At 42.7% G+C, this 12,420-nt stretch overlaps 1 long non-coding RNA gene across 1 annotated transcript; it reads left to right on the forward strand.

The window, feature by feature from the left end:
* Nucleotides 1-8,858: 8,858 nt before the first annotated feature.
* Nucleotides 8,859-11,484, forward strand: LOC128747680 (uncharacterized). The gene is made up of 3 exons (XR_008412691.1): nucleotides 8,859-8,964; nucleotides 9,128-9,239; nucleotides 11,424-11,484. It is a non-coding gene; the product is annotated as an uncharacterized LOC128747680 (long non-coding RNA).
* Nucleotides 11,485-12,420: the final 936 nt, after the last annotated feature.

A 12,420-nucleotide genomic window follows, 5' to 3' on the forward strand; every position in this document is an offset into this window, starting at 1 on the left:
ACAACCAACTGTGATCACTGCCATCTCAGAGAGCGGACCATGTGAGGCAGAGAATCATCCATTTGCTGCTCATCAGCAATTCAGCGAGGCACAGCTGCAGCTGGTGCTATTCTGCTTTTAGTGCAGAGCAGTGTTGGTGCTTTCTGCTGCATGGTACATTGAGACAATATTCCCTGTGAGGTCAGGCTGAGCGACAATTTATGCAAAAGTAAGCAGAAGCAACAGGTTTGCTCGCTTGCAAAAAACATCTGCAGAACATCTGCTCTTACTTTGGGTTTCGCAGTGATGGCGGGGAATGATATATCCTACTTGAGCCACCAGTCTAACCGCATCCTTCTATTTCAGTTCAACGTTGATTCATCCTGTGCATGTAACATCTTACTCTCATCACTGAAGCTGTGTCCCGTTGCTAGGGATCATCATTGCAGGACTAAAGGTGGGAGATGACAGTAGATGCTGACCGGCCCCTTATTGAACCCACTGCTGTTTTTGCTCTGTGTCAATTTGGCTTCATTTCATATTAATTTACCTTGTTTGCACGACTTGGCTTGCTCTCGCAGCCTCATGATCGCTGGCCTTAAAGGTCCCTCTCAGAGGCGTTTTTTTCTGTTCAGGTAGTCGAATCTTACATACTAATGGCTTCACATCAAAATAATATTTTAAATGTTTGTAATTTCAAAATTCATACTATGTTAAAGTTTGCAAAATGTCCACTCAAAATGCCCAGTTTACATTGAATGGCCAACCAGAACTACAAACATGGGACATGAACAGTGCCCATGAGTCCCTTCTGGTTTCAGCTGATCACAAATATCAGTAGCATTTTCATTTGAAGTATCTTAAACTAATTTTAAAAAAACTGCAGATATCTGAACAAAAAAATTGTTATTTATACTTATTGGAATTGTATGTGTCAAACTAAGTTACTTCCAAACTCACATGCTCCAACTTTGTTGAGACTCTCCTTCTTCTTTCTCTTTCAGCTTCTCCCTTCAGGCGTCGCCACAGTGGAACATCGTCCTCCATCTGACCCTGTCCTCTGCTTCCTCTTCTCTCAAACCTACAAACCTCATGTCCTCCTTCACCACCTCCAACAATCTCCTCTTTGGCCTTCCTCTCCACCTTGTGCCTGACACTTCCAACCTCAACATGTTCCTACCAATGTATTGGCTATCTCTCCTCTGTACATGTCCAAACCATCTCAATCTAGCCTCTCTGACTTTGTCCCCTAAACAGCTGACATGTGCTGTCGCTCTGATATACTGCTTCCTGATCCTATCCCTCCTGCTCACTACCTCCAGCTCTGCCTCCTCTCTTTTCCATAGTGCCACTGTTTCCAAACCATGCTGCTGGCCTGACCAGTGTTTGGTACACCTTCCCTTTCATCCTTGATGACACCCTTTTGTCACACATCACACCTGACACAATTCTCCAATGATTGCAACCTGCCTGCATACGCTTCTTCACCTCTTTCTCACACTCTCCATTGCCCTGGACAGTTGAGCCTAAGTACTTGAAATACTCCACCTTCTTTATCTCTGCATTCTGTAACTTCACCTGTCCACTTGGGTCCCTCTCGTTCACGCACATGTATTCCGTCTTCCTCCAGCTAACCTTCATTCCTCTCCTTTCTAAGGCAAACCTCCATCTCTTTAGCTGATCTTCCACTTGCTCCCTGCTCTCACCACAGATCACGATGTCATCTGCAAACATCATTGTGCAAGGGGCTTCTTGTCTAACCTCATCTGTCAACCTGTCCATCACCATGGCAAACAAGAAGGAGCTCAGAGCTCAGCCTTGGTGCAGTCCCAGCTCCACATTAAACTCCTCTGTGACACCCGGAGCACACCTCACCACCATCTTACATCTGGCATACATGTCCTGCACCACTCTGACATACTTCTCTGCCACTTCAGACTTCCTCATACAATACCACAACTCTTCTCTTGGCACTCTGTCGTACGCTTTCTCAAGGTCCACAAAGACACAATGAAGCTCCTTCTGACCTTCTCTGTAACATCCTCAAAGCAAACACTGCATCTGTGGTGCTGTTTTTTGGCATTTTGGCTGTTGCTCACACATGCTAACTTCTGCCCTTAGTCTACTTTCCGCTACTCTTTCCCACAACTTCATTGTATGGCTCATCAACTTTATCCCTCGATAGTTGCCACAACACTGGACATCTCCCTTGTTCTTGAAGACAGAGAGAGCACACTTCTCCTCCATTCCTCAGGAATCCTCTCACTCTCAAAGACCTTGTTAAATGTTCTAGTCAAAAAGTCTAAAAGCCTAAACCCTTCCACACCTCCACATGTATATCATCAGGGCCCACTGCCTTTCCACTCTTCATCCTCTTCAAGGCCTTTCGCACTTCATCTTTACTAATCTGTGCTACATCCTGATCTACGTTGGCCACTCCTTCTACTCTTTGTACTCTCTCATTTTCCTCATTCATTAGCTCTTCAAAGTACTCTTTCCATCTCAGCAACACACTTCTGTTATCAGTCAAAACATTTCCCTCTCTATCCTTGATCATCCTAACCTGCTGCACGTCCTTCCCATCTCTATCTCTCTGCCTTGCAGTCCATACAAATCCCTCTCACCCTCCTTACTGTCCAACCTCATATACAAGTCCTCGTAGGCCCTCTGTTTGGCCATTGACACCATTACCTTTGTCTTTGGCTGGGCCTCCCTGTACTCCTGTCTACTCTCTTCTGTTCTCTCAATGTACCACTTTTGCTTAGCTAACCTCTTACTTTGTACACACTCCTGCACTTCTTTCTTCCACCACCAAGTCTCCTTATACACTGTTCTTCCAGATGACACACCAAGAAGTCTTCTACCTGAGAGCAAGTGAATATCTAAGTAACACTTGCTTTTTTGTGTTTTAAAGCACAAGGCTAAGTCAGGAGGGCATGCGTTTCTCATTTGGCATGCATGATTCGACATAACACTGTCAAAAACATTGGCGTACAAAAGAGACAAGTGATCAAACACAGAGAGCAGTTGTATAAAAACAGAACATAATGTGGTGGTTAGAACAAACAGTACAGCGAAAAGGGATCAGAACGTAAACGCCAGCTCACGGCTAAACAAGGGATATAAGAGAAGAAACGTGGACAAGGATGTGGCAGGTAGAACTAGTTCAAACACAAAAACAAAAACCAGGCACCAGAAAACAAATCAAGAGGAAAACCCATAATACAAGATGGAAGCCAATTTACCAACACATGGACAAAGCTGATCTTGCACCCTTTATCTGTGGCACTAAAAAGAGGTGTGTTGAGTGGCAAACAACTTTGACCTCAGTTGTGTTTATAATTGCTATTGTTTTATTGAAATGCTCTCTAAATGCTGTTGAGTGCTACACATATTCACAGTCAAACCAGTGAGTTAAATGAGCCACTGAACAAGAATCAGAATCAGAATCAGAAATTTGTGTTTGTAACGTGCTCTGTACACATCATATCACAATAAATAATATTCTAAAGTGCAAAAAAAAAGCTATACAAAAGAGCTTAGAAAACAATGTGCAAGAAAATGCAGTTCAAGAACAGAAAAATGTGCCAAAGAATCCTTCATTATAATTTTTTCAGGGATGAATTGTATGTTTTTATTGCCACAGGAAGAAAGGACCTCCTGTGGTGCTCAGTCTTTGAGATGGGTAGTCTCAGTCTGTCCATGTGCTTCTGTATTGGACCAGGAGCTGATGGAGGGGGTGGGCGATGTTGTCTAGGATGCTGCTTAGCCGACCTAGAATGTTTGGGTATCAACAAGGGGCAAACCTACAGAAGGTTGATGAGACGACTAGTTTTTATTGCAGACAGTGCAGGCCTGGTAACATAGGCAAATGTGACTCGATGCTTGTATGATACCAGGATGACAAGCAACTTGAGAGAGAGACCAGTGGGACATCAAAGGCACTAAATGCAAGAAATGAACATGTGACCTGATTGGAGTAGAAGACTTAAAGGTCACAATTGTCTAATGTAATAGGATCTGAATACAGCACATTCTTCCTTGAATAAGAAAAGCTTTTGAAGGCACGCAATGTAAATGAGAGAAGCCTGTAGTCCTTCCATCTCCTCCCTTTCATGTTGAGGCAGCTAAAGCTCAAGCGACTTAGAAGTGGCTACACTCTAACATGTGGCATCAGACACACCGGGAGTTGGTCAGCAGATCCAGAACCCCACTTCCCCTCTTTCGCTTCATAACAGTATATATATATATATATATATATATATATATATATATATATATATATATATATATATATATATATATATATATATATATATATATATATATATATATATATATATATATATATATATATATAAAGAGAGAGAGAGAGACCAGTGGTACATCAAAGGCACTAAATGCAAGAAATGAACATGTGACCTGATTGGAGTAGAAGATGTAAAGGTCACAATTGTCTAATGTAATAGGATCTGAATACAGCACTACCTTGAATAAGAAAAGCTTTTGAAGGCACACAATGTAAATGAGAGAAGCCCGGTAGTCCTTCCATCTCCTCCCTCTCATGTAGAGGCAGCTAAAGCTCAGGTGCATGTAAGTTCTATGAGCCTTCAGGTTTTTACGTTTAACCCCATTCTTTCTGAACTAACGACAACTTCGCCAAACGAATAGTGATTATGAACTTCTCAAGTGCCACCCAAATCAGAGACAAGTCATGTTTCAGCTGACATTCTCACTCTTGGTCAGTTATAGACCAGGTAATCCAATAATATTAGTTCCAAATGGTTCATGCAGCAGTTCAAATCAGACTTCTCTGAATGTGAGTAAGATGAGAAGAAGGGAAGCTCTTCAGTTCCTATCCATAACAGTACAGAGTACTACGTTAAGAAGACACCGCATTTAAAAATAGCTTGATGGAAAAGAGGTACGCCATATTACACTAATACCTCACCTGAGGACTAGAGACACAACTGCATCTGACCCCATAGCACAACATTCAAATACTTTGAGAGATGGAAAATGAGGGCAGTATTACAAACTGAAAATCATAAATGCACCTGCAAAATTTGTAGCTGTTGAAGAATGATCAATATCCTATAGATATTGATAATTGTAGGTTTTCCTGAAAAGAGAAGTAACAATATTTTACATATTCGAGGGTAGTAAATGTAGAAGTAAACAGTTGCGCAGAGTGTAATAATAGGTACAAACGCTAAATAGTATATTTTGCCGTGTTTAGTGTCAAGTAAATTCTCCTAAAATGTCGACCTGTATCTCTCCAAACAATGCCAGCTATCTGTCCATGACAGCTTAACAGAGCGGCAGATCTCCTTTCTCCGCTGTGTGTGTGTGTGTGTGTGTGTATATATATATATATATATATATATATATATATATATATATATATATATATATATATATATATATATATATAATTTCAGAGGATATAGCTTGCATTATTCTTAAACGGATATTGCCCATCTTCAATTGAAAAGTCAATTCCCAGTAATACCTAAGCCTCAACACCTTCCACACAATGAATTAAATGAAAATATAATAACAACAAAATAATATTAAAACAAAACAAAACAGGTTGTCCTCTTCATTGACCTAATTCACAGTGTGATCACAACAAAATCTGACAAATTACCTTACAGCAACTGACTCTCTCCAAAGCCACATAAAATGTCATTCCTGTCAGACTCCACAAGGAACTGCATTCTTCCATAAATGATCTAGTGAACAACAAATATTCACTACAGCACTCATTTCTAAAACCTTCTTCCATTAACAAATAGCGACCTCTTGTGTTGATCACACTTAATGTAAGTGTCGTGTAAAGTGGTATAATCTTGGTAGTCATATGAACACAACCATTTATAGTGAAATAATTTTGAGTTGGAATTCACTGACTGAGCTAAAAGAACTCAATTCATCTTCTGTCATGTCCTTATTTAAATCCATTCTCCATGCTCTTTCTGTGATGGGAAAGTGGGGCCAGTCTGTTCCCCGTGACAGAGAGCAGGTCACTTAGCATCAAGCACAACCCCACTCCACCACACAATTAATAAGCAATGGATGAAGTGGTCCTTACAATTAGAAATGAGATAAAGTCATTTCTTTCTCTCTCCATCATTTTAACAACAATGGTCTTTATGCTCTGTAAATCACACAGTAACAGCTTCACTGTGTTGTTTGTCATCTACATGTTCAATCCATCAAACACATTTTCCAGCACGTTTCACACAACACTGAAACTTAACTTGTCGGGTGAATTCAGCTGGGTATGTGAACAAATGGCATCAATCATAATCCCGATACTGACTTCCCTGGGCTGCTATCATACAATCGAAGACAGCAAACATCGAGCACGGTGCTCCACTTAAAGCTGAGCTTGGCAGCCAGATGAATAGTGACAGGTTCAGTCCACTATGAAGACTTCCACCCGAGGCCATTTGTGTTTCGTGATCTCAGCAATGACCCAGGAAGCTTCGAGAGTGTTACATTTCTGAGTGTGTAGTGCTGACTTTCTTACAATGTCTCTTACAATGCTTTTTCTCATTTTAATGCACAGGTGCTTAGTCCACTCATATCAAACCTTGTTAAATGTGTTGTTTTGTTATGATTTCACAAGAGTGGCATTTGGCAACGCCATGCAAAGCTAGCCCAGCAGGTGGCAGATGAGTCCATGGAGGTTGGAGGTGCGAGTCTGGATGGTGGAGGGAGCCTCTGAGCATTTGGCAGTTTGTCAAATACATGCGCTGCAGACAAGAGACTGCAAGCTTAATGACGGATGACAGCTTCACGTAGCTGGCTCATGCTGTGCAACCATACGTCTTTTGCCTGCATTGCATAAATGTGTGTGCATACAGTTGTTTACATTCCCATGTATTACTTCCCTATTGTTTGTTCAGTAGAAACACTTTCTCATCTACATTGGGTACAATTTCAGTGCTACAAATGCAATAAAAAACTGTTTTTTGCTTATGTTTTTTCTCATGGCTGCAGCTGGAGTTACATTTATCGGTGTTGTACCATGTTGGTATGAAAATGGAACTGTGTAAAGGTAAATTCCAATACATGCCTATATTGCCTATATATATTATGTACGTATGTGTCTTGAAGCACCCTACAAAGTTTTCGTTAATGACATATTCATTCTGGTGTCTGTAAACAGCAAGCACGATTCTACCTTATTCATTTGGTTGTCAGATTTCTTTAGTTTTCCTGGCAAAAACCCAGCCAGGCACAATGTAAAGAGTTCATATTTAGCAAGCAACAAGGGTTGTATGCGTCTTCACTCAGATGAGCCCAGTGGGCCTCAAGTAACTGTAGGCGCTCTCTCAAGATTTAGATGGCATGTCAGTGATGGCGTTGGATCTGACCGTGCTGCGGCCGCCTGGGCCATCTTGAACCCTCCCAGTACTCGCCACCAAGAGGCACATCACCTCACTTATCACTGAAACAAATTCCAATAGACTACTTCACCGATAAAGATGAAGGCAGCTGAACCATCTTTGTCGACCTAATCTGACCACAGGGTGGTCGGCTGACATAAGGACAAAGAGAAACATGACATCCCTGGTCAGAATACTGAGACTCAAGAGTCCAGGAACAACCCGAGATACAACCCAGTTTGACCTAAATTTTCACAAATGCTGTTAGATGTGATGCATGTCCAGAGCTGTGTCCTCTTAATAACCACACAATAATCAATTCAAGACACCTGAGTGAAAAAAGAGTATGGTTTGCAGAGGGGTTAATGACGGGACTAGTTCTTCCTCCACTTGGGGGAAGAGTGTATCCAAGATGTTTAAGGGCAAAGGCGATGCCTTATTCGAGATGTACGCAATAGAACCACCTTTTCAGGTTTGTTACGTGAACGTCAGCTCTCCTCATCCGCTGTGGTGATGTTGTGAACCTGTATCCTCCTGTCAGTGGTTTTCTTGAAGAGCAGAGTGTGGGAGGCGTTCTTGTTGGCAGGCTGACTTGTCGGTCAGTTTTCAGTGAGTTTTGTCCCTTTTCAAGTTCTGTGTGGGTCAGTGATTTGGTGTGTCGTTCCAATGCAAAGAAACCAAGTTGTGGCAGGCGCTAGTGAGCAGCGACTGCACGAAAATATCAATTTAACTAAATCGCGACCTCCAAAACGACGTAAATTTAAATACAAGTCTACTGCATGGAGACTGGGGAGAAATTGCTATTTTATGTGCAACGTGCAAAAACTTCTTTTGCATGCTTTATTGTACGTTGCTGGATTTTGATGTCGTGGAAGTCTGTTAAACCACCTCCTTTCAGAAAATGGAGTGATTGTGAATCATGAAGTACTTTCATTAAGCTTGAAACGTATAAAGTGACCATTTAATGGGTCACCTGATAAGTTTAGCAATGTTTGGTTTGAACATGTGAAATCTTTACATGTTGAGTGTGTTCTGATCACTTATACGTAACTGCAATTCTGGATCTTCCATCGTCCAATACAGGGTTTCCAGAATATTTGTCAGTATACAAAGAGAGTTGGAAACTAGTCCAAAATACAAATTTAGAATAACAGCCAACAGAAGTTCAATGCACAACACTGGCCACTGGGTGTCAGTCTGCAACTACCTAAAGTGGACAAGAGCAGCGTCAGCTCCACAGTGTTCTTTGCGACCACACTGCTGAAGATTAAAGTAAACACTAACACATCAAAGCAGTGATGAGTCACACAGCATTTGTAGAAAACAGGTGTAAGCGGGTTAAATGTGGTGCTTAAACTGCTGTTGTTTCCACTATATCACTAATACTCTGATGCCCCCCTTCCAAGAACTGGTTCGGCCCTGCTGCCTTTGATCAACAACATCCATGCACACCGTTATAATATGTACTCATAAAGGGGTGGCAGTGGAATGAGTGCTGATGTGGGCATTAGTAGATCACATAGAAGCTCTCACATGACCAGACTGCCCAGAAGGCATCATGTTCTCTCCCCACCCCCAGCCATCTGAGGTAACAGTCCAAGCCAGATTCTGCATCAAATTTAAACAGCAAAGGGGGGCATGGTCGTAATGGAAGGTGTAGTGTGTAATCAGTTGATGTACCAGCTTTCAGCTGTGCTTTGGCGTTTGGAGTAGTGACCCACAGAATGAGATCACTGGTACATCTGTTCCAGACGAGACTCTTGGGAGGCCCAAGCATGTTCGAGTGTGTCCAACTGACAGCAGCAGACCTCAGACATGCTCATGGTACTGCACTGGTTGCCCCATGAGGAGCAACAGGAGGAGGTGAGTGATTGGACCTTCTACCTGTGTCCTAGCAAGTGGAGACATTCTGTCATTTGAGACAGTCAACAATCAGACTGTGCCCTTTCATGGTAGCAACATATGTTTTCAATTTAGCCATTTTTCTTTAGGGGTAACAAGTGAGAGCATATTCTTTTCCAATGTGCAGATTTGTTCCCTGTACGCCCACGATTCCACAACAAATTCTACTTCCCCATCACCCATGGGCCACAGGCTGGAGCCATGGAGAGCCTGTGCATTAATCTGTGCCTGCTGACAAATGTGAAAGTAAATCTCAGCGATGCATCCACCCTTTTTGAAAAGAGCTATTCATATTCTTTACATGAGCAAACAATCAAAAGAAAGTGCAGCAATACTCAGACACCATTTCCAGCAAATAAGTAAAACCAGCTCCTTGGTGGGGAGGCATTGGAAGTCAGGGGATCTTCAAGCTTTTGTTATCCTTGCATTTTCAGACTTGTCTCAAAACACATTAAAGGTAGCTTGTGGCCTTGTGTTGGTACTGTTGCAACATTACCAATTACTGCCCGAGGCACCGTGTCAACACAGTCTCAGAAGTTTTGTTATGATAAAAAGATGGTAAATTGTTTAATTTTAGAAGACTAAAATCAGTCAAAAACAGAGCTGTGTCCATCCCCAGGTTATTACACGCTTCAGAATACAGCCCTCCACACCAAGTCTGCTTGACTTATCACATATTTCTGTACAAACTGTAGTCTAAAAGTGTCAGTTCTGCTTTCCAGGTGGACTAGGCCCTGGCCCCCTTCATCCCGAGCTAAGAACAGGACTGTACTCCAAGTCGATGCGAGTCGCGGTCCTCACACTTGGACCGTCATCAGATCCACGATCAAACACGATTTACATTACTTAGTTCCACGAATCACTTTGTCAATCCCTGAACTAAATGTATGGCATGTGTTTCACCTATTATTCATTGTTGATCGTTGTGAAGTCTGTTTAATTCAGTGGAGTGAAGATGAGACGCTCCAGTCTGCAGCGTCGCTCACATACACAGACCAGTGCTACCTTACTGGTGGCATGAGCCACGTAAAAAATATATATAAGTAAAATACAGTTAATGGTACACACATTTTTATCTACATCGCTTGATATTTCGAGGAGGATCACGGAAAAAGAATTTTTAAAATACATGCACAAGAGACATACGCCGGACGCACCTTGTGACACACAGGGATGTGCTTAAACCGCTATACTGCCGTCAAGTCACATGACAAGCTGTTCAGGTGAGCCGTACAGCCTTACATGTACATATTTGTAGGATGTGGCTCTTTTCAGCAACACAGTAAAACAATGTAGCTCTTAGCCTCTGACTGGTTGGCCACCCCTGGCATAGAGCATCCTGACGGAGCACAGCCCTGCCGAACCCCTCTATGCACCCTAAAAGGAACACACAACCTGCCATTCAGTTTCAGCACACTCTCAATGTCACTGTACAGTACCTGGATCTTGGCGATGAGACCCTCTCTGAACTCAGACTTACCCATGACATTCCACGGGAAGCTGTGCTCAACGAGGTCAAACACTTTTTCTTGATCTAGTGCTATAAAGCTGATGTTGATTCCTATTGAACTGGAGACCTCCAAAATATCCAAAATAAGGCATACATTGTCTACCATGGACATGTCGGGCACACAGTGGGTCTGGCCCGGTTTGATGACCTACTCCATGACCTCTTTCAGCCGCTTGGCAAAGGGTTTTGAGAGGATTTTGTAGTCCGTGCAGGGAAGGGAGACGGAACGCCAGTTCTTTTGGTCCTGGAAATTCCTTTTCTTTGGCAGGAGGTTGATGACAGCTCTCCTGCAGGACAGAGGAAGCAAGCCGTAGTCCAGGCTCTCGTTAAAAACATCTAGGATGTTTCAGTTGGCCTTGCTAAAGTCCACAGAGTGGCCGTCAATTCCAGGAGCTTTCCCGTTGTCGAGGGCAGTGTGCAGTTCTTCCCTAGTTAGGGATGCTCAAGGCACTTGACCATGACCTGAGACAGCCCATTACAAAAGTCAGGTGTGGGTCTTCAGACCACTTAGTGGAATACAGTCTTTCTTAAAATCCAACGTCTCTCTCTCTGATCTGGCTGGGTTCTTCCAGTTCCTGGCCAGACTCCGACAGCAAGGAGTGAATGATCTTTCTCTGTCTGCTTTTCTTCTCCAGGCCGAAGAAAAAGGGAGTCGGGACGTCCATCTCTGTGATGCTCTGCATCCGTGCTCGTACCATTGCTCCCTGGACCTTGGTGTCCAGCAGGTGGTAAGGCAGGTAGGCTGGTAATTCTAGCCTTTGACTTTTAAGAGCTTCAATATGCCCTCAATTTCCTGTGGACTGAGATAAACACTCTAGCACCACGATCTGAGTCTCCAGATCTCTGATAGACCCATGATAGACCTCATGTATTGTGTGACATTTAGAGCACTGACACATTGCTGCTGTGGCTGATACCCAGCCGCCCTCATCAGTGCTGTCTGACTGTTCTGCTTTTGGGGCACTTGGGCAGCAAACACGACTAAGCAAGCCCTATAACTAAATGAAACCCAGAAAACACAACACCAACGCTTAATACATGTTATGATCGATGAACGGAGCGGGAACCAAGTGCTGTGACGAGGAACTGACAGGAGTCAATATGTGGAGAAAGTACAATATTTAATGATACACAACAATGAATCCAGAACAGAAAGCATCACAGAACCTGGAGAAACAAAGCAAAGTCAAAATGTCCAAAATAAAAGTGTCAACAAACCGGGACAAGTCCTTAAGTGGGGACAAAAAGAGTCCAACAAAAAGCAGCTGGGAGAATCACAGAACAAACTAGGAAACACGCGGAAACAGAGGAAGGGACAAATCACCAACTCAGGCGCCAGGGATAATCAAGAGGTAAATAAAACAATGAACCGAGCGAGCAAAAAGCGAGAACGAACAACGAGAGCCAATTTACCACAAGGAACAAGAGGAGTCAATCTGGTACACATTGCTGGAGTCCAGGTGCTTATGAGCTGTTGCTGCTGAGTAGAAGATTTACTCTAGCCATGCGCCATAAACCAGGACACAGAGAACTCAAAACGAAAGTTACAATAACCAAAATAAAAGCGAATCATGAGATTACAATTACCTAAAAAACAAATGAACCAGATGGTGACAATAGAAGCCTGGAAAA

The sequence above is a fragment of the Synchiropus splendidus genome, chromosome 16, assembly GCF_027744825.2.
Source record: "Synchiropus splendidus isolate RoL2022-P1 chromosome 16, RoL_Sspl_1.0, whole genome shotgun sequence".
NCBI classification, from domain to species: Eukaryota; Metazoa; Chordata; class Actinopteri; order Syngnathiformes; family Callionymidae; genus Synchiropus; species Synchiropus splendidus.